Here is a 19,356-nt window from a genome sequence, read left to right as displayed (position 1 = left end):
CAGGCCGTCTCCTGGCACCACCGAGCGCTGCATCGTTGTGGATTTTTCCAACAGATCTTCAAGAATTCATTCATGAGGTCAAGTCCTGGGAATGCTGGCTGAAGCTGCCTCCCACCTGCTGCCTCCAAAGTACCTCCTCATGAGTTGGTCATGTCTGCATGCTCATCCTCCAGACCTGCTCAGGTGGGGCTCCCAGAGGATCAAATAAGAAATCTGCACAAAATGTACGTCCTCATACTGCACTGACTGGGCAGAGGGTGTAAACAGACCTCTCTCGGGTCTTTCGATCTCTCTAGCTTCGTGGCCATGTGTCCCTCATCTCCTCTGGAGCTGGAATTCAGAACAGGAATGAAAGGAAGTCGAGATTCAAGCCAGCTTTGCAAGGACCTTGTAAACAATATAATCCCTTGTACTCTTTAGGGGCTGTGTTAAGGGGCTTTCCTCCAGCCCCCTCTCTTAGCCAAAACAGCATCAGGAGGCCCTACCTCCTCATTGCATCCTGCTAGTAGGTAGCGGGTGGAGGCCAATGTGTTGGTTTTCCGCTCAACTTTTGGGAGTGATGGAAGAGCCAAGGGGAGGGTGTCTCTTCTTTTCCTCATAGAGCCAAGGGATCCAAGGCAGCTCACAACCCACCCCTTCCCTCTTTCCCAGGAGTCTCAGAGGCAGACAGTGCATCCTGGCTGGTCTAGGGGTTTATATTACCCTCTCTGACCCTCTTCACCTTCAAACTTGGTGGAAATGGGAGCTCCACAAGTCACAGTGTCTGGGACGGTAAATGAGCCCAATGTCTGAGCCCTCCTTCAAATGTGTATTTTTTCTCTCTGGGCAGCAACATGACAAACACCAAGGTGTATTGTTGAGGGGACTCCAGGGGTTGGCCTTGAGCTTCACGCCTTCTGTGAGATCGCTGCGGCATGCTATGGTACTTTCTATTATTTTTTAGGCTACATTTTCCTAGCTCTTTTTGTGTGTGCACATATGTTCATGCGTGTGTGAGCACAAATGCCAGGGCATGAGTGTGGGTGTCGGAGGACGGCTGGGGGAGCTTTTCTTTCCTTCCATACTTGGGTTCTGGGATGGAACTCAGGTCAACAGGCCGTAGCCGGGACCTTAACTCCACGAGCCGTCTTGCTGGCTCTTGTGGGAAGAGTGTGGTATTCCCTCCAACTACAGGTCGACACTCTCTTAGAGCTGAAGGGAGCTGCAAACCTTCACACCAGTCTTCTTGAGGCTTCTCTTTGAACACGCCAAAGCTAGACTGTGTCTTTCTGTCTCAGACAGAGCCTTGACCCAGGTCTGCCTGGTGCCATCAGAAAGCCAGCGTGTGGGAGGGTGTGCTTCGGTGACTGAGATGGGATGCTGCTGTGTGGCACCGACGGTGGAGATGGCTGTCACGGTCATATTTAGGGTGGGGCCTTGGTTATTCGAGAGCGAAGAGGCCTGTGCTGCAGGTTCCTGTAGACACAGAGATGGTTGTCCAGGTCACGGTATATATAGTGATGTTCTGGTGGTACCAGGAGTAGAGGTGACTACCACGTGTTGGAGTATGGTGGTTCTGCCCATGCTGGTGGTGAAGATGACTGCCGTGATCATAGCTTAGGGTGGGGTTGTGTTGCACTGATGGGCAGATGACTGTTACGGTCATGGTGTAGCCTAGGGTACCAACTGTGCTGATGGCGGGGTTGGCTGCAGTGCTCATGGTATCTGGTAAGATGGTATCTGGTAAGGCTCTGATTGCACTGAGAGTGGAGACAGGCTGTAGGCTGGGTTTCTGCTTGCAGGGGAAAGATGGATGTTGCTATCATGGTATAGGATGGAGTACTGATTGCGTGAGGGTGACGATGGCTGTCCTGGTCGTGGTGTAAGGTGGTATTCTGATCATATTGACGATTGGATGGCTATAATGGCTGTAGTTAGGATAGGGCTGTGATTGCGCTGATGGCGGAAACGGCAGTGGGGCCAGCCCCTGATTGCAGTGACGGTAGGAACAGCTGTATTGGCGTGGGGCAGGGCGGGGTTCTGCTGGCACTGATGGTGGAGGTTGCTGTGTGGTCACGGTGCACTGTGTGTGTCTGTGGAGTAACCAGGTGAGGACGTGAGCTGGCAGGAGGTGTCCATGGTAACCATGGGGATGGTGAGGGCAGGGAAGGCTATGAGGACAAGGCTGGAGATTATGTGGGGATTGTTGCTCCCTGATTTCTATTCTTGTTTCTTGATGTTCTGGGAGATGAGGCAGCTTGTGACATGCTTCCAGGCTCATGGCAGATGCCTTGTGCCCAGAGAGGGAGGCTGCCGTGTGGGACTCTGTCATGTCCACCATAGTCTTTGCTTTGGCTTAGACACAGAGGAGAAGGAAGGCTTGAACAAGCAACAGGTGATGTTCAGCCCCACAGAAACCCCACAAACCGTGGATCCCCAAAGGCTTTGCATCATGATAAATGACTGTAGATTGACAGGAAGCCTTGGCAGCTCTGGCTTTATGAGCTTCCTCCCCATGAGAAGTGAGGACCCTGGAGGGAAACCTCCCAAGAACTCCTTGGCTTGGGATGTGCCTCTACTGCTGTTCTTGTGAATCTGAGAGGAGAGAGAGAGTGAGAGAGAGAGAGAGAGAGAGAGAGAGAGAGAGAGAGAGAGAGAGAGAACACCAAATGGAGAGATGAGCCTGAGCCTGGCATATCTGTGGGTATTCTGTAGGCATGCGGGGAGAAAGTTGTTATCCAGGTGAGCCCACTTGCCAGCCAAAGGTAACTCCCAGAGGACATGGGTGGGACCAGAAGACAGAGAGTGGGTAGGCGGCATTTCAGCAAAACCTGGAAGCAGATCTCAGTGAGGTGTCTCTACGGCTTCCTCCTACACAAATAAACACACATATAGGATAGACAGTCTCGAACTCACCTGCAGCTCCTGGAAGGACATGGCCAGGGGCAAGCCCACACCAGGTCTCTTGGGGTTAATAGAGTGTGTGTGTGCGTGTGTGTGTGTGTGTGTGTGTGTGTGTGCGCGCGCATGCCTTGGCACGCACAATGGAGACTTTCTAGCTGGTCTCGAGGGAAGCCTCTATCTTCAAGTGGTGACAGACATAGGCCTGGGTGTTTTAGAGGCTCCTCTAGCTGGTTACCATGAGCATGCTGGCAGGACCACGGGCCTTGTGCCTGCTGCCTCTCCAGTGCCCGTGGGCTCTTCAGGCCTCAAGAGCAGCATTGGAGGCTCCTGCAAGTCTCTGACCCTGGCTGGGGTCACAGCATGCTGGTAAAAGAGCCCCTCTTCACCCTGGGCGGGCCCCGTCTCCACAGTGGCCATGAATTGGGAATATTCTTTTCACTCCTTTCTTGTCTCCCCCTCTGCTCTCGCCCACCCCTGTCCTGTTCACCTGGCCAGTCCTGCAGTCTACTGTCTGCCCAGAGCATCAGCTGCAGGTGCAGACAGATAACATCGGCTTTATGAAACCGCGGTGAATGAGTGGTGGATTGGGGCGTGGTCTAGGGCTTCAGTGTCTGTCGGTGCCCTTCGTCTTTGACTGGGAGTCCACTGCAAAGCCCCGGGATTTACTCAGTTGGTAAAGTGCTTGCCTTGCAAACGTGAGAATCTCAATTTGATCCCCAAGATCCCACAGAAGAAAAAAGCCAGATGTGCAGATTTGTAATCTAAGAGTGAAGAGGCGGCGGAGACAGGAGGATCCCTGAAGCCAGCCGGCCAGCTCACCTAGCCTAACCAAAGAGACTTTCCAGGCCTGTTAGAGGCTCTGTGTCAAAAGAGGGTGGCGGCGCCAGTGGTAGGATGGTGCCTGAGGAACGACACTCAAGTTAGTCCTCTGACCTCCACATACAATGCATGCATATGCACAGGCATCTACATACACACATGCACCACACATTCCAGAACACACATACGTAAACATTTACATGAGAACTCAAACCATACATACAATACTTACAAATCCCCAAGGTGTGTAAATGGAAATAAGAGTCTGTTAGCAGGATCCTTGTTGAGCATGGTATCTTTGTTCTGGGCTCTACTGCTGGTCCTGTCCTTTCAGCATGCTGCTCATAACCCACTGAATCAATCCATGACCACTAATGGGTCATAGGCCATGGTGTGATAAGCTCTGCTTAGAGATACGGGACAGATGCAGTGGGCTGGGTGTGGGAGAGCCTGTCTCTCCCAGCTTGGGTCAGGAGGAAACACTGACGCAGTGTTATTAATGCAGCCTCTTTGCCCATGGAAGTAAGGCTCTGGCCATCTCTGTCCCCAGTTTCCTTGAAGCTGCTGCTCACGATTTCTGAAAGGCTACCTCTGACCCGTCTACCAGGAACAGTGACTCAATCAGTGAAGACTCTGGGCTCAGTCCCGGAAGAGCCCATAGGACTTACAGCTCTGGATCTGGAAGGGCTGGCAACAGCAGTGGCTCAGGCGACTGGCTGGAGCAGCGTCTATGAGGGTTCAGATGCTGGGAGCTTGTGGGTGCAGAGAATGCCCAGGCTGCGATTCCTTCAACTCAGAGACTTATTTAGCAACCTCTATGTGTCCCGTGATGTGAGGAATGTTAAAACCACAGAGTTCTACCACAAGTTAATATTTATTGGGTTTCCTCTGAGGAGCTCTTTCTGGGTTAACCAGGGCAATGCAGGGGTAAGGGGATGAGGTTCTTGGTCTCCAGGAGCTGGCAGTCTGGGGTAGAGAAATACTGTGGACATATGGCAAAACTTTGCTCCATGGCCTTTGGAGCGTCCTTAGGAGGGCCCGGGAGGTAGAGAGGTTGAAGGTGAAGCCCATCTACACCTCTTCTTGCACAGGCGGCATTGGGAAGGACAGTAGCAAGGACTACATGATGGATTTGTGTATAAGACCAGGGCAGTCTTGCCAGGTAGGAGCTGGGAATCTGCAGTGTCAGAAGGACAGGTTAAATGCCTGTCAGTCTTAGGAATGGTGTGGGCAGAGAGGGATCAGACAACCAAGGGAGGGATGAGGAGGGCAGGTGTAAAAGAACACATTTGCTTACACACACACACACACACACACACACACACACACACACACACACACACACACACACAGCCCAAATACCCTTCTGGGACTTTTGTTCCTTTGCTGATCTCTGAGGCTTGACAACTTCTCAGGGTGGAAAGCCAGTTAGGTATTATCAGGGGATTAGCTGGGGATTAGCCCCAGGGCCCAGGTAGTCACCTCTCCCACATTAAGCGGCCACCCAACTTCCCCAAGGGCTATTGTGGCCTTGGGAGTCTCTGCCTGATAGGTGGCTGGGGATTCCAAGAGGCAGGGTGTCACATCCACCAGGCAGGATCAGCTCTAGGCAGGATTTACAGCGGCAGGAGTGATAAACTAAACTCCAATAATGTCTCGAGCAGTGGCATCTGGCTAGGGGCTGAGAGCTGCGGCCGTAATGGCTTCACTTAGGAGTCCTGATTTACAGAGTCTTCCGGAAGCCTCCAGCCTAGTGCTTTGCAGGACAGCATTTACAGGCTGACCCCTCCCCACCAAGGCAACTGTTCCTTCGGTGCTAGAAAAAAAAAATGCAGAAAACACCATAGCACCTCTGCATCCCACCTCACCCTTGTCGGAGGTTTCACCCTCCTTTCCATGACCCTCCCTTCAGTCCTGATCTGTTGAACAGACAACATTATTTCTCTGTTCCTCAGCTTCCACCTCACCCACCTCATAACGGCTTTCGGGGACATGAAAGGACAGAATTTTACAACCATTTACTGATTCCAATGCCAAGCCAACCCTTTCTCCCTCTACCAGGCTCCCAACTCCCCGGATCCCAGGCCTCTCTCTAACCCGCTCCATCTTCCTCTGACCCACTAGCACCCTCCCCTACCCTCAGCTTACTGACTGGAAAGCCTGGAGAGTGGGGTGGCTCTAGCTGCTCCTCCCCTCTCCCCGGGGTGTGGGGTGAGGAGCTATGTCAGATCTCCTCAAGCCTGAAGCTTTTAGCACAGTGGTGAAGACCTCCCACAATCCAGGAAGGAGAGCTAACCTGTTCCCTCAACAGCCGCAGAGTCGCAGGCAGCCCTGAGGATCAATGTCCCCTCTACTCTGTGGGGACTCAGGGTATGGCTGCAGCTGCCTACCTCAGGGAGAGAGACCTGGGCTAGAGGAGACCATTGGAAAGTTTCCCTGGCGTCAGTTCCCTTTCTTGATGCTGTGACATAATACCTTGACAAAAGTAAGGGAGAAAGGGTTTATTTGGTTCACAATTCTAGATTACAGTCCATCATTGGGGATCATCAAGGTGGTAGAAACTTAAGAAACTAGGTCCCATTATACACATAGTCAAGAGCAGGAAGCAATGAATGCATGAATCTTGCTTTCTCCAGTCTTACAGAGCTATAGAGCTCAGATTCCCTCCTAGAGAATGCTGCTGCCCTTAATGGGCAGGTCCCCCACTAATTCCATGAGGATGATCCCTTCTGGACATGCCCATGGGCTAACCTGTTGAGCTCTCTTCCCAAGTGATTCCAGCTTGCATGAAGTCGACAACTCAAGCTAACCACTGCAATTGGGGTTTAATCCCCAGCACTGTATTAAAAAATCAGTCTCACTTAAAAGAAGAGGTACAGAAAGGCCAGGGAACTTGCTCAAAGCTGCACAACAGTCTGGACTGGCACACTTACCCAAGGTATAGAAGCGTCCTTGGGCCTTCAGGATCTACTATCTCCCTGCTTCCGCCGCTGCTACCCCAGCTTAGATTCATAACACATTCTCCTTGGTATTTGAAGGACTTTAGGGCTTCAGGACTCCAGATAAAGACTTGTACTCAGGAGGGCTGGGTCTCTGGGGACTACAGAAGTGCTGGATAACCACCAAGCAGGAGGGAGCCTGGGAGGCCCATCTGATGCTCCTGGCTCCTCCCAGCTGCTTAGCATCCCAGTTTAGAGCACCCCAGTTTATAACCATGAGGTCAGCTCTAGAGCCATCAAGCCATCATCAGGAGGGTGCATGGCTTTCCAGGAAGCTTTGGTGGGTGGAGTAGGTAGAGTTTGAAGAGAGTCAACAGCTGGTCAAAGTGGCCAGAGCAAGGCAGGTATGTCTGGGACCGAACTCCAGCCTCACTCTACTGCTGCCCAGATTATCCCGGTCTTTGGTAAGCCTCTTGTTCTGATGCTCACTGATTTAGAAAACCAGGGGAAAAATCTTTCCCTGTGTAAGCCACTTGGCAGTAAGTAGGTCAGACTCTGAAAGGACAAGGTCAAGAGCATGTGTGGGTGGGACGGGTCATCCTGAGCCTGTTGGACCAGCCTCTCCCTGAGCTGTCTGCTCCAAGAGGAAGGCTTCCTCTGTGCCAGAGATTCCCAGGCTCGAGAAGGGAAAGCTGGTGCAGAGCAAATGGAGGAACGTTGGTGAGTTCAAGGCCCTGGAGTTGAGCCTAAGGACGACTCTCCTGAGTCCACTAACAGCGCTTCCTGCACCCTGGGGCAGCAGCAGGAGCTTGCTCACTCTGCCTGCCTCTGACTGTGACCCCTCCGGATGGGGCAGAGACAGCTCATGAGTGGCAGGCACCCGCCCCTCTGGATCAATATTTCTGAGGGAAATTTCTTACATCCTGCCAGCTTGTCTCATATGTGCAGGGGCTGATGGGGGAAGGGGCTACTTCCCCTTACCCTGCTGAAGTCATCTCCGGAGAAGAGAGCAGATTATGGGCACCTGCCCCCTCCAGGCCCAGCCTCCAACTCTCCTCAGAGTGACCTCATTGTCCAGGCTCCTTGGAGAGGTGGAGGGTGGGCCAGCTGAAGTGCAGCCCACTCTCTCTTCAGTTTGCCCTTGAAGGAATGTTGGGGAGCAGGCAGGAGGGGCCCCCAGCAGAGTGCTTAGAGTGCTTTTAATTATACTTGCCTTTTTAATGCTGGCAGGGACAATGAGTTATAGTCCCAGGAAAAGGAGAATCCAGGGGAAATGCTTTAATCAAGTGTAGAGGGGGGACTGAGTTATGGTGGATGTCAGAGGGAACTTTCCGCACCATGCAAGGCAAAGGGTTTTTTAAAAATTACAATTATAGTTAATTATACATGATGTGAAACGGTTTTGTTAGACACAGAAGGTCGCGCTTACCGCCTGCTTTGGCTGTGGAGACCATTGAGTTCGTGGGCTGCTTTATTGTGGGGTGATTTTAAACCAAGAAACCGGCTAGGGTGGAGAATGGAGAAGGGTGGAAGATCAGTAGGTCAAAGTGAGGACAAGAGGCATTCTGCGGAGTGGAAGAGGGGGAGAGAGGAGGGGGCGTGGAAACCGTAGGCTTCGGGACTTTGGCCCCTCTTCTGATCTGGGGCATCAGTTTGCTCATCTGTGCAAGGCAGGGTACCCCAGAGTGCAACAGCCAGAATGCCAAGGTGTGACCCGGAGGGCTGAGCTGTCACGGAGTTCACATTACCGTGAATTAATGGCCGCTCTTAAGAAACAAGGCAGCGGAGCCGGGTGGTGGTGGGGCACGCCTTTAATCCCAGCACTCGGGAGGCAGAGCCAGGTGGATCTCTGTGAGTTCAAGGCCAGCCTGGACTACCAAGTGAGTTCCAGGAAAGGCGCAAAGCTACGCAGAGAAACCCTGTCTCGAAAAACCAAAAAAAAAAAAAAAAAAAAAAAAAAAAGAAACAAGGCAGCGAAATAAGCAAATAAACAAAGAGCCTGTTTTCTCCTGCTCCCCATCAGTGTCAGTTTGCCCATCAGGAAGTAGACTGCCACTCTGTCTTTTCACCTAGCTGTCTTCATAGCTCTCTATTCATTTAGCTTCCCATACCCATTCATCTACCCAGTCACTCTTCTACCCATCCCCCCCACTCATCAATCCATTCACACATCTGTCTGCCCCATCATCTACCCAGTCACTCTTCCACTCATCCTCCCCACTCATCAATCCATCCACACATCTGTCTGCCCCATCATCTACCCAGTCACTCTTCCACCCTTCCCCCCATTCATCAGTCCATCCACACATCTGTCTGCCCCATCGTCTACCCAGTCACTCTTCCACCCATCCCCCCATTCATCAATCCATCCACACATCTGTCTGCCCCATTCATACACCCAGTCATCTACCTGTCCATCTACCCCACCAATCTTCTATCAACTACCCCATCTTTCCATGTATTGGCTCCATTCACCCATCCACTGACCTATTCATCCCAGCATCCATCTATCCATCCACCACATTCATCATGTATTCGTGCAGGCATCTCACCATCTCTTGAGTTCTGGCTTGCTCTTAGGTAGAACTGAGGTAGGGAGGCCAACTTTTCAGGAGGTTCCAAAAGAGAGACCCTCAGTGTGGGTACCAACTTAGTTCACTAGACAGAGATCTCCAAGACAGAGGCAACACCAGAGCTAAGTCCAGGTTCACTTACTATGCCTGTTCTTGGATACACTTTCCTTTTTCTTTGGTATGTCACAGATCATTTCCTTCCTCTTTGCAGGGGCCTGAGAGGAAGAAGCAGGGGTTTTCATTCCCAAGTGACAGTAATGGGCCAGTCTATGGAAGGCCTGGTGTGTAGTTGGGGATGGGGGCTGAGGATGATTGTTCCTCTGAAAACCTGAAAGAAGGAAAGTCTGCCTGAAGCCATTGAGAGAAGACTACCATGGATACTCAGGGCTAGAAGGGTGTCTGTCCACTGCAGTCTGTGGGAAAAGCGGGAGCAGGAAGTATAAATCCAGAGTTCCAACTTGCCTTGGCTTCTGCTTCCTAACAGAGAGCACCACATTGCATCCCTCTATGGAGTTAAACGTAAATCCACATGCTGGGTGTTCCACAGCCTCCTGTAACTGCAGTTCTCTGGCTCTGATACCCTCTTCTGACTTCCGAAGGCATCTCAATGCCTGCGGTGCACATCACCACACACAGATGCACATACATACACATAAAACAAAAACAAATACATCATTAAATGCACTGTAGAACAGCCTTGCCTTCAGAGGCCTTCCTGTCCGGGACCCAGTGGGGAAATTCCTCTCTTGTTACCAAGTGTCACAAAGTTTCCATTCCCCAAGATGCCTGCTGTGTAAAATGTTTCTGTCAGAGTTTTAGGTTTTCATTTGATGGGACTGTTTCCATCGCTGCTTTAAGCTCTTGGACTGTTGTTATATTTATTTCCTCCTGTGTATGTTTTGTTGATTATTAAAAGAAAACTGACTGTGCTGACACACCCACTTCTTTACTTAATAAATCCCGTCTACATTGGCTGATATTTACCATGGCTAACCCTCCTTAAACAGTCAGAAGGCAGAGACAGGCTCAGCCTCAACAAGCATCTTTGTCCTAGGGCTGCAGGCTAAAGAGAAACCAGAAATGTCAGAGGCAAGCGACACGGGGTCTCTGTCCAACAGGCAGGAGACAGGAGAGGAGGGCAAATGGGGAGGGAGAGGTGCAGAAAGTGTGAGCTGAGGGTGTGGCCTGCTCCTGAGAACCAGGGAAGCATCAGCAGGACTGCAGAGAGTCTTCGCTTGTTGGGTAACTCACGTGTTAATTGTATGATTTAAGGATGGAGGTGTCACTAGTGAAGAAGAACAAGAATGGAATCAGAAGACTCCAGTGCAGAATTATTCTAGTCAAGAAAATCCCACAGCAGGAATTCTGTTTGTTCATTTTAAAGGATACTTACAAAGAGAGATGGAGAGGAATATGCAAATAATAAAAACTAGTTGCTAGGCTAGGGTGTGCTTTTCTTTCATTTTCAAAAAAAAATTTAATCAGTGTGTGTGTGTGTGTGTGTGTGTGTGTGTGTGTGTGTGTGTGTGTGTGTGTGTGTATGGAGGTCAGAGGAACTAAGTCAGTTCTCTTTACCATGTGAGTCCCAGAAATCAAACCTGGGCTTGGCCATAAGTGTTTTTACTGTCTGAACCATCATGCTGGCCTAAGAAATATTTTCAAGTAAGAAAGAAAAGTTCAAATGATTTGTGGGCTTTACCAACTTCGGCTTTGTATTTTGATTGTCTGATGCTCTTTGCTGCAGGTGTGACTTGGCATGAATATGTCTCTTGTTCACGGTGGTATACTTAACCTGGGGGATGACATGTGTAAATCCCATGTGGCTGTGTCTGCTTCAGTTTCTACAGATGACAAGAGCAGATATAATACTGTCTTAACACAGAAACCAGTTATTCAGTGTTGACCTTCCACCAACAAGCAGGAACTAGAAAGAAGGGCACATTCCAGCCCTCTTCCCCATGGCAGTTATGGTTCTCGCTGATATGAACAAATACCCAATGGGGAGCAGCTTGAGGCAGGAAGGGTAACTGTGGCTCACAGCTTGAGAGGAGACAGCCCATCATGGTGGCTTCAGTCAGGAAGCAGAGAATGAACAGGAAGTGGGCAGGGCTCATGGCCTGCCCTGTAGTGATTCACTTCCTCTATCAAGCTTCTACTTCTTAAAGGTTCCACAGCCCTCTCCAACTGCACATGAGCTGGGGGCCAAGTGTTCAAACACAGGAGCCTAGAGGTGGATGTCTCACATTCCGACCTCAGCAACCCCAGACACCACTGTTGGAGAACATAGAGGTGGATGTCTCACATTCCGACTTCAGCAACCCCAGACACCACTGTTGGAGAACATAGAGGTGGATGTCTCACATTCCGACCTCAGCAACCCCAGACACCACTGTTGGAGAACATAGAGGTGGATGTCTCACATTCCGACCTCAGCAACCCCAGACACCACTGTTGGAGAACATAGAGGTGGATGTCTCACATTCCAATCACAGCAACCCCAGACACCACTGTTGGAGAACATAGAGGTGGATGTCTCACATTCCGACCTCAGCAACCCCAGACACCACTGCTGGAGAACATAGAGGTGGATGTCTCACATTCCAATCACAGCAACCCCAGACACCACTGTTGGAGAACATAGAGGTGGATGTCTCACATTCCGACCTCAGCAACCCCAGACACCACTGTTGGAGAACATAGAGGTGGATGTCTCACATTCTGACCTCAGCAACCCCAGACACCACTGTTGGAGAACATAGAGGTGGATGTCTCACATTCTGACCTCAGCAACCCCAGACACCACTGTTGGAGAACACAGAGGTGGATGTCTCACATTCCGACCTCAGCAACCCCAGACACCACTGTTGGAGAACACAGAGGTGGATGTCTCACATTCCGACCTCAGCAACCCCAGACACCACTGTTGGAGAACATAGAGGTGGATGTCTCACATTCCGACCTCAGCAACCCCAGACACCACTGTTGGAGAACATAGAGGTGGATGTCTCACATTCTGACCTCAGCAACCCCAGACACCACTGCTGGAGAACATAGAGGTGGATGTCTCACATTCCGACCTCAGCAACCCCAGACACCACTGCTGGAGAACATAGAGGTGGATGTCTCACATTCCGACCTCAGCAACCCCAGACACCACTGCTGGAGAACATAGAGGTGGATGTCTCACATTCCGACCTCAGCAACCCCAGACACCACTGTTGGAGAACATAGAGGTGGATGTCTCACATTCCAATCACAGCAACCCCAGACACCACTGTTGGAGAACACAGAGGTGGATGTCTCACATTCTGACCTCAGCAACCCCAGACACCACTGTTGGAGAACACAGGTTTGCAGAAGCCCCAGTGGGCACCAAGTCACCAGGAAGGACAGCTCAGGGAAATTCGGATGATGGGCTGGTGTTAGGGTTTCTTGTCTGCTGGCCTGGATTGGGAACCAAGAATCCATTTCCAACAGATTTCTAAGTGTTGACAAGCTGCTGGAGGCCACGGGCTGAAAACCACTGCTCAGAAAATGAGAAACATCTGCTCCCTAACATGGGTGTGGGTAAAATGTGGGAATGGGGTGCCCTCCCCTCTGTCAGCAGATGGTGTGACTTGGGGAGGTGGCTCTTTTCTTCCTTTGGGCCTCAGCAAAGTGAAGGAGTTGGGTTTGGTTGGCTTACATGTTAATTCTCTCCAAGTCTTGTCTTTTCTTTTTTGTTTTTTTAATTGTGTGTATGGGAGGGGGTGCAGGTATATGTGCACATGTTCATCTTGGTGTGTGCCTGTGTGTGCATGAGTGCATGTGTGCTTGTGTGTCTGTGTCTGTATGTGTGTGTGTGTATGCATGTGTGTAGAGGCCAGAGGTTGATGTCAGGTGTTTTTGTCCATCACTTCCCACATTATTTATTTATTTATTTAATTTTTTTTTTTTTTTTCGAGACAGGGTTTCTCTGTGTAGCTTTGCGCCTTTCCTGGAACTCACTTGGTAGCCCAGGCTGGCCTCGAACTCACAGAGATCCGCCTGCCTCTGCCTCCCGAGTGCTGGGATTAAAGGCGTGCGCCACCACCGCCCGGCTTATTTAATTATTTTTAATTGTAAGGGGGTAGGTATGTGGACACAAAGGCAGGTACACATAATGGCAAGGGGGGATCAAATCCCCTGGAGCTGGAGTTATAGGCAGTTATGAGCTGTCCAATGTGGGTGCTAGAAATTGAACTTGGCTCCCCTGTAAGAGCAGTAGGTGATTTTAATCACTGAGTTATCTTTACAGGCCCTTTTTATTTATTGTGAGACATAGTCTCTCACTGAGGCATGGGCTTACTGACTCAGCTAGGCTGGCTAACCAATGAGCTCCAGGGAACCCCGGGGCCAGGGGTTAATGACACATGTCATCCCAATCAGCTTTTACGTCGATGCTGGGGATCTGAACTTGTCCTCATGGTTTATGGAAAGTACTTGACTGACCGACTGACCATTTCTTCAATGCCACCCCTCATGTTTTGAACGTCTGACCCCAATGTATGCGTATGTCAGAGCAGAGGGAGGATAACACTTTCCACTATTCTCACTGGCATGCTCCAGCAATTCCTCACCCCACAGCAGTATGTCATGAACCATCTTGACATCATACACAGCTTTGTCCTAGGATCCATCTTCAAGAGCCTCTCTAGTGGACATGTGATGTTATTAATCAATGCTGTCTGTGTTCCTGCTTGCCAGTGGGCTAGATGCTATGGTGGAATCCGAAGAAATAAATTGAGCTCAAGAGAGAAATTCAACTCGAACATGGAGAGATGATCGAGAACACTTCTTGGTTCTTGTACCTAAAAAGCTGTCATAATGTGGACTTGAGAGCATCTTGGACAGCCTTGGGCTCCATGTCTTGTTGGCTCTCTACCTGAATGCTGCTTGTGACCTTCTGAGCCCGAGGTCCATCCTAGTCTCATATGGACACACCTGACTTTCTTTAAGAACATGCAGTCCCAGAGGGCAGAGACCCTGTCTCTGACCCAGTTGATGCTGTATCAGCTATTGGTTAGAACCATCCCTGGGGCACAGTCCGCGCTCTGTAAACCCTGTTACTGGGACTGGAGGACAGCTCAGCAGTTGAGAGAACTGGCTGCTTCTCCAGAAGACCTGAGTTCAGTCCCCAGCACCCCCACAGAGGGGCTCACAACTGCCTGGAACTCCAACTGCAGAGGATCTGGCACCCTCTGCTGGCCTCTGTAGGCACTGCACACTCATGAATACACACATACACACACACACACACACACACACACACACACACACGAATACACACACACATATCACATAAATAAAACTTAAATCTAAAAAAGCAAACTGTTACTAAATGCTCTGCTTGTGAGTCACTGTAAGTGGACAGACTTGGACCTCATGTTCCTCTGAATTGTGTCTCTGTGGCCAGCATCCTGGATCATCATCAGTCAGCTTAGTGTCATCCATAGACCCCATGTTGGAGATGGAGGTGGAGTCAGCTCCCTCAGATTCACAAAAGGTGCTTGCTTCATGGATGCTGGATGATTTCATGACTGACCTTTGGAAGTCAATCCCTCCCACCTCCCCCCACCCACACACTGCCTCTTAGCTGCCAACACATACTCTTGTATCCATATAACACTTTCATCCATACCGTTTGCACATGGAAGTCACTCGGCACACCCTGAGGGAGACACTGCAAAATGTCACTCCTTTGCTGTTTTCTGCCCTACATCTAGCATCGTCCAGTGTTGTCTGCTCTCCTCATCATCATCGGTTGTCACTGATGATTCAAATACAGACTGGTGAACTGGTCACCTGCAACTTTATCATGACCTAGTGGAGAGAGAACGTGAGACTTGGAAGAGTAAAGGAAAACCACAACCTGACCTTTGTGCAATGTCTCCAGACTCCCCTGGCAGTGGCTGCCTTCCATGATTAGGTGGGGGGCCCTCCCTGTCCTTCATCTTATTGGAACACCCCTGAAATGGGCATTAGAGAGGACCATCTATCTCAGCAGATGCCACATGTTGGAGGATGCTAGGAATGTGGGGATTGTCTGAAGGTTTACACCATCAAGGGCCATTGGCAGCCAGGCTTGACAATGTAATTCTCTCTAAGGGCCTTAGATTTCCAGTCTGTTTATTTCCCAGTCAATACCATGTGCCAATAAACGTAACCAGAAGATATTGCTGAGTCAGTCTTAAGTCCGAACAGTCTCCTAGCAACAGGCTTCCTTGCTCTGTTTATTTCCTTGGCTTCTAGTTTCACAGCCTCTGCCTCCTTAGGTAGCTGTTGGGTTCCAGGGAGGCATCCCAGCTCTGTTCTTTGCTCCTGGTGAGACCCCAGCTCCATCCTCACAAGGAGAGCGATTGTCCTCACTGCCAGAGGTGCTCCATTGCAAAAGATGTTTGTATAGAGACTCGTGCATCTACTGACCCTCCTCATGTCCCATAGCAGGTCCTACATCTGGCTTTGCTCACACAGGACACTGTCCCTTTTCCATCCCCACCAGGTTTCAGACTATCATGATCTCAGGAAATGCAGATTGTGGGCCACACTGTCAGCAGGGGCCTCCTATCAAAGCTGTACCTCCTTGTTTTCCTTGCTCTCTCCTCTCTGTGGGCTGGCATGAACCAAAGTAAAATCTTTTATGGTAAACCTTGTTATTTTTTTTAATGAAAGCCAGAAAGCCATCAGTTTATTTCAATCTCCTAAGTGTGTTTTTCTTACCTGCTGCGCTGGTTAGTTTTTGTCAACTTGACACAAAACTAGAGTCATCTGGGAAGAGGAAGTCTCAACTGAGAAGCTTTCCTTCAGCCTGGCTGGTATGCAAGTTTCCTTGATGGGTGATTGATGATAGACATGAGAGGCTCCAGCTCATGGCAGGCGGTCCCTCGGCTGAGCAGCTGTCCTGGGCTGCCAATAAAGCCAGCACAGTAAGCCTGGGGAGCAAGCCAGCAAGCAGGTTCCTCTGCGGCTTCTGTTTCACTTCCTGCCTCCAGGTTCCTGCCTCAACCTCCCTGAGTGATGGACTGTGGTCCAGACCTGTTAAACACACCCTCCCGACCCCATTTGCTCTAGTCATGGTGCTTGTCACAGCAACAGGAGCGAACCACGACACGTGCTTAAGCCTTCTGAGGCCCCCGGCCTGACAGAGAGGCTCTAATCCGGTCACACTTGTTCATGTGTGCCCGCTGGAGGAGTGACAGCGCCAGCGCCAGCCCTGTTGACATTGCTGTGCAGATGAGAGCGGACTTCCCTTCTCAAGTCACTCTGCTGCCATTTGCTAAGAAATTGTCTTGTAAATATACAAATCTGTAATGACTGTGCTGTCAGAAATAGCTCAGAGTTATTCAAACCACAGGGCTCAGTCGCCCCGAACAGGCAAACCTTTGCTTCTTGCTCACCCCAATCATTTGGTTTGGTTGTATAAGCCATGTAAGCTCTGCCCAAGATTTCAGGGTTAAGTATGTCAATGCCCCACTTCTGACACCAAGTTCCCAACCTGCTTTATGTATTTGCATGTAAGTAGCTGGAAGCCCAATGTGATTTAATGTTTTAAAGGCATATTTAAAAATTTTTTAAATTATACATATTTGCATGACTGTGTGGGTATGTGCATGTGAGTGCAGCTGCTCACAGATTCCAGAAGAGGGAGCCAGATCCCCTGGAGCTGGAGTTACAGGTAGTTAGGAGCCATCCCATGTTATTCCTGGGAACTGAGCGCATCCTCTTGCAGGAGTAGTATGCACTCTTAACCCCTGAGCCACCTCTACAGCTCCCGAGCAGGTGGATTCTTCAGTGTGTGGCTCCTTGCTGCCTGTGTATTGGCTTTATCCTCAGTACAGCCTTCTCCCCGAGTAGTGAGACAGATCCATAGATCAACACACAAAGCAGTTACGACACGTTCTCCCCACAGCCTCAAGAGGACTGCCTGCTCCCCTCCCATTGGACACATGTGCAACTCTAAACCAGTCACTGTGACCTCTGGTATGAAATGTATGGCACTGGGCCAGAGCAAAGTGAATTTTCCAGAACCATGTAGCTCCCCAGGCTGAACCCAGAGCTTGTGGGAAGATAACCACACATTCTCTTGATGGGAGGATGATGCTAAGACACTGATGGCTGTCATTTATGGAACTCTTCTCTGTGCCTTGAGTGCCCAGAATAACCTGTAAATATAGGGAGGTACTAATTTTACCCCTGTTGAAAATAGATAGGAAAACTGAGGCTCTTACATAAGGCACATGGCTGGTAAATATCAGAGTGAAAATATGGCCCAGAGTCTGTCAGACCCCATGAAAACAAGGCTCTCAGATCTCAGCTCCCTGAAGCTGTGCTTTAGTCAGGGTCTCATCGAGAAACAGATGGCAAACGCGCCAGCAAGTTATTTTGAAAGGAACTATTTACAAAGATGTGGGTGTGGTGTAGGGAAGCCACAGGAATAGGGATGTGCCCTGGGGCCAGTAACACAGGGGAGGGTGAGGGAGGCAGTGAGCCCACAGTGTGGACAGTGCTCAGAAGGTGTCCCAGAAGCAAGTCATTCTGAGGGTGGAGTAGCCGTGTGGCCCCTTGTCTCCTCCAGTTGGCTCTGGTCCTCCCACAGGTAGAGGCAGAAGGTGGAGTGGCCACTGATGCAAAGCACACCAAACAGCCTCCTGGACAGTGGTCAGCTGTAGAAGGGTAAACAAGGGACGCCAACACTGGACAAGAGGATGCAGGAGACTTTGACGTGGCAAGGGAGAATGTATGAGGCTGGAGCATCAGCACGGGTATCACTTACTGACATTAATGAAGATTTACTTTATTGCCACTTTCTTACAACAGAAATATGTTGTTTATTTTTACTTAGTTGTTAATTATTTACTTCATTTATTGTTTTATTTAGTAGTTGTTTATTTTCTTGTTTCTTATTTCATTTATGACATTTGTTTATTAACTTTTTGAATAGTTACAGCCCTTTATACCTTCATATGCTTACACAGCCAATCTTCAGCCTACCCTTTCTGAGCGTGGTATTAGTCCAGTGAGTAGAGAGGGAGCCATGGTACCTTCCCTCCAATCTAATGGGGGAACTTCAGTTATAGGAAGCAAGGCAGACCGTTGCAGAATAACGAGACCCACAGGGATAGAATCAGCATAGGATCCTGAGAGTCACTGTTTCCCTCGAGGCCCCAAGACTGGTCACTCTCTGACCATGTGACCCAGGCTGGCAATCTTTCAGCCTTTACCTCTCCAGTTTGGGGGTTCAGGACTACACCACCACACCCAGATAACCCAAAGATACTCTTGAGTAAGTCAAATGCAATTGCTGTTAATTGTGACTCTCCCGTGTGTGACTTCAAATTTGTGGTTTGGGGAAGAGGCCACTCTCTGGGGACCCTCGGCAGGTGAGGAGAAGCAAGGCTAGAAGAGAAAGCCAGACCAAGAGGGTAAGACCAGGCTTTGGGCGTCTGTCTGCTTCTGCTCAGAGTTGTCCCTGATGAATGTGACTCCAGATTTCAGGTGGCTCCTGGGGACCTGGAGTCAGGTTAACAGGCCACTGGGATTAACACAGCCCTCTGCCCAAGCAAGCATGAGCTCTTAGCATCTGATGCAAAGATTTTACACAGTCCTCTAGAATGTGCCAGACACAAACAACAAAAAGCATCATCCTCTGCTGTGTCCAGGTACCTGACTCCCTGCACTGAACCCCGCTGCTGCCTGGAATCAAAATTGTCCACCCCATCGCCATCTCAGCTCTTTACCTCTCTCAGCCCTCTCTCCCCAGCCCAGCTGTGACCCTCACATAAACACTGGAGCTGGGCCTGCAGGGCTGGCTCTGCAATAGAGTGCTTGCCTAGTGGGCAGGAGGTCAGCGCACCAGGCTTCACAAGGCATCTATCGCTGCTTGGTTCTCCAGCATGGAAACGTGGCTTGTAGCTACCAACTTCATCTCTAAAGGGAGAAAGTCGTAGGATACAATGTGTGATGTGCATTGCTATGTCAAGTGCCTTCATGAGCTGGCTCAGCTGACCTATGAGATGGACAGTCTGATATCCCTGGTTTGCAGTGCAGAACCTGCTCACAGATGAGGAGTGACTCACCCTAGGTCCAATGTTCACCTAGGGAAGAACAAAACTTGAATTCGGGGC

General features: G+C 50.1%; 1 protein-coding gene across 2 annotated transcripts in view; it reads left to right on the top strand.

Moving 5' to 3' along the window:
- Positions 1-19,356, top strand: part of Lrfn2 (leucine rich repeat and fibronectin type III domain containing 2) — a 168,104-nt gene that overhangs the window by 19,372 nt on the left and 129,376 nt on the right. The gene's annotated exons all lie outside the window — the stretch shown is intronic.

Source organism: Peromyscus maniculatus, chromosome 21, assembly GCF_049852395.1.
Source record: "Peromyscus maniculatus bairdii isolate BWxNUB_F1_BW_parent chromosome 21, HU_Pman_BW_mat_3.1, whole genome shotgun sequence".
NCBI lineage: Eukaryota > Metazoa > Chordata > Mammalia > Rodentia > Cricetidae > Peromyscus > Peromyscus maniculatus.
Note: the sequence above shows the minus strand (reverse complement) of the source record. Positions and strands in the feature narration are given on the sequence as shown.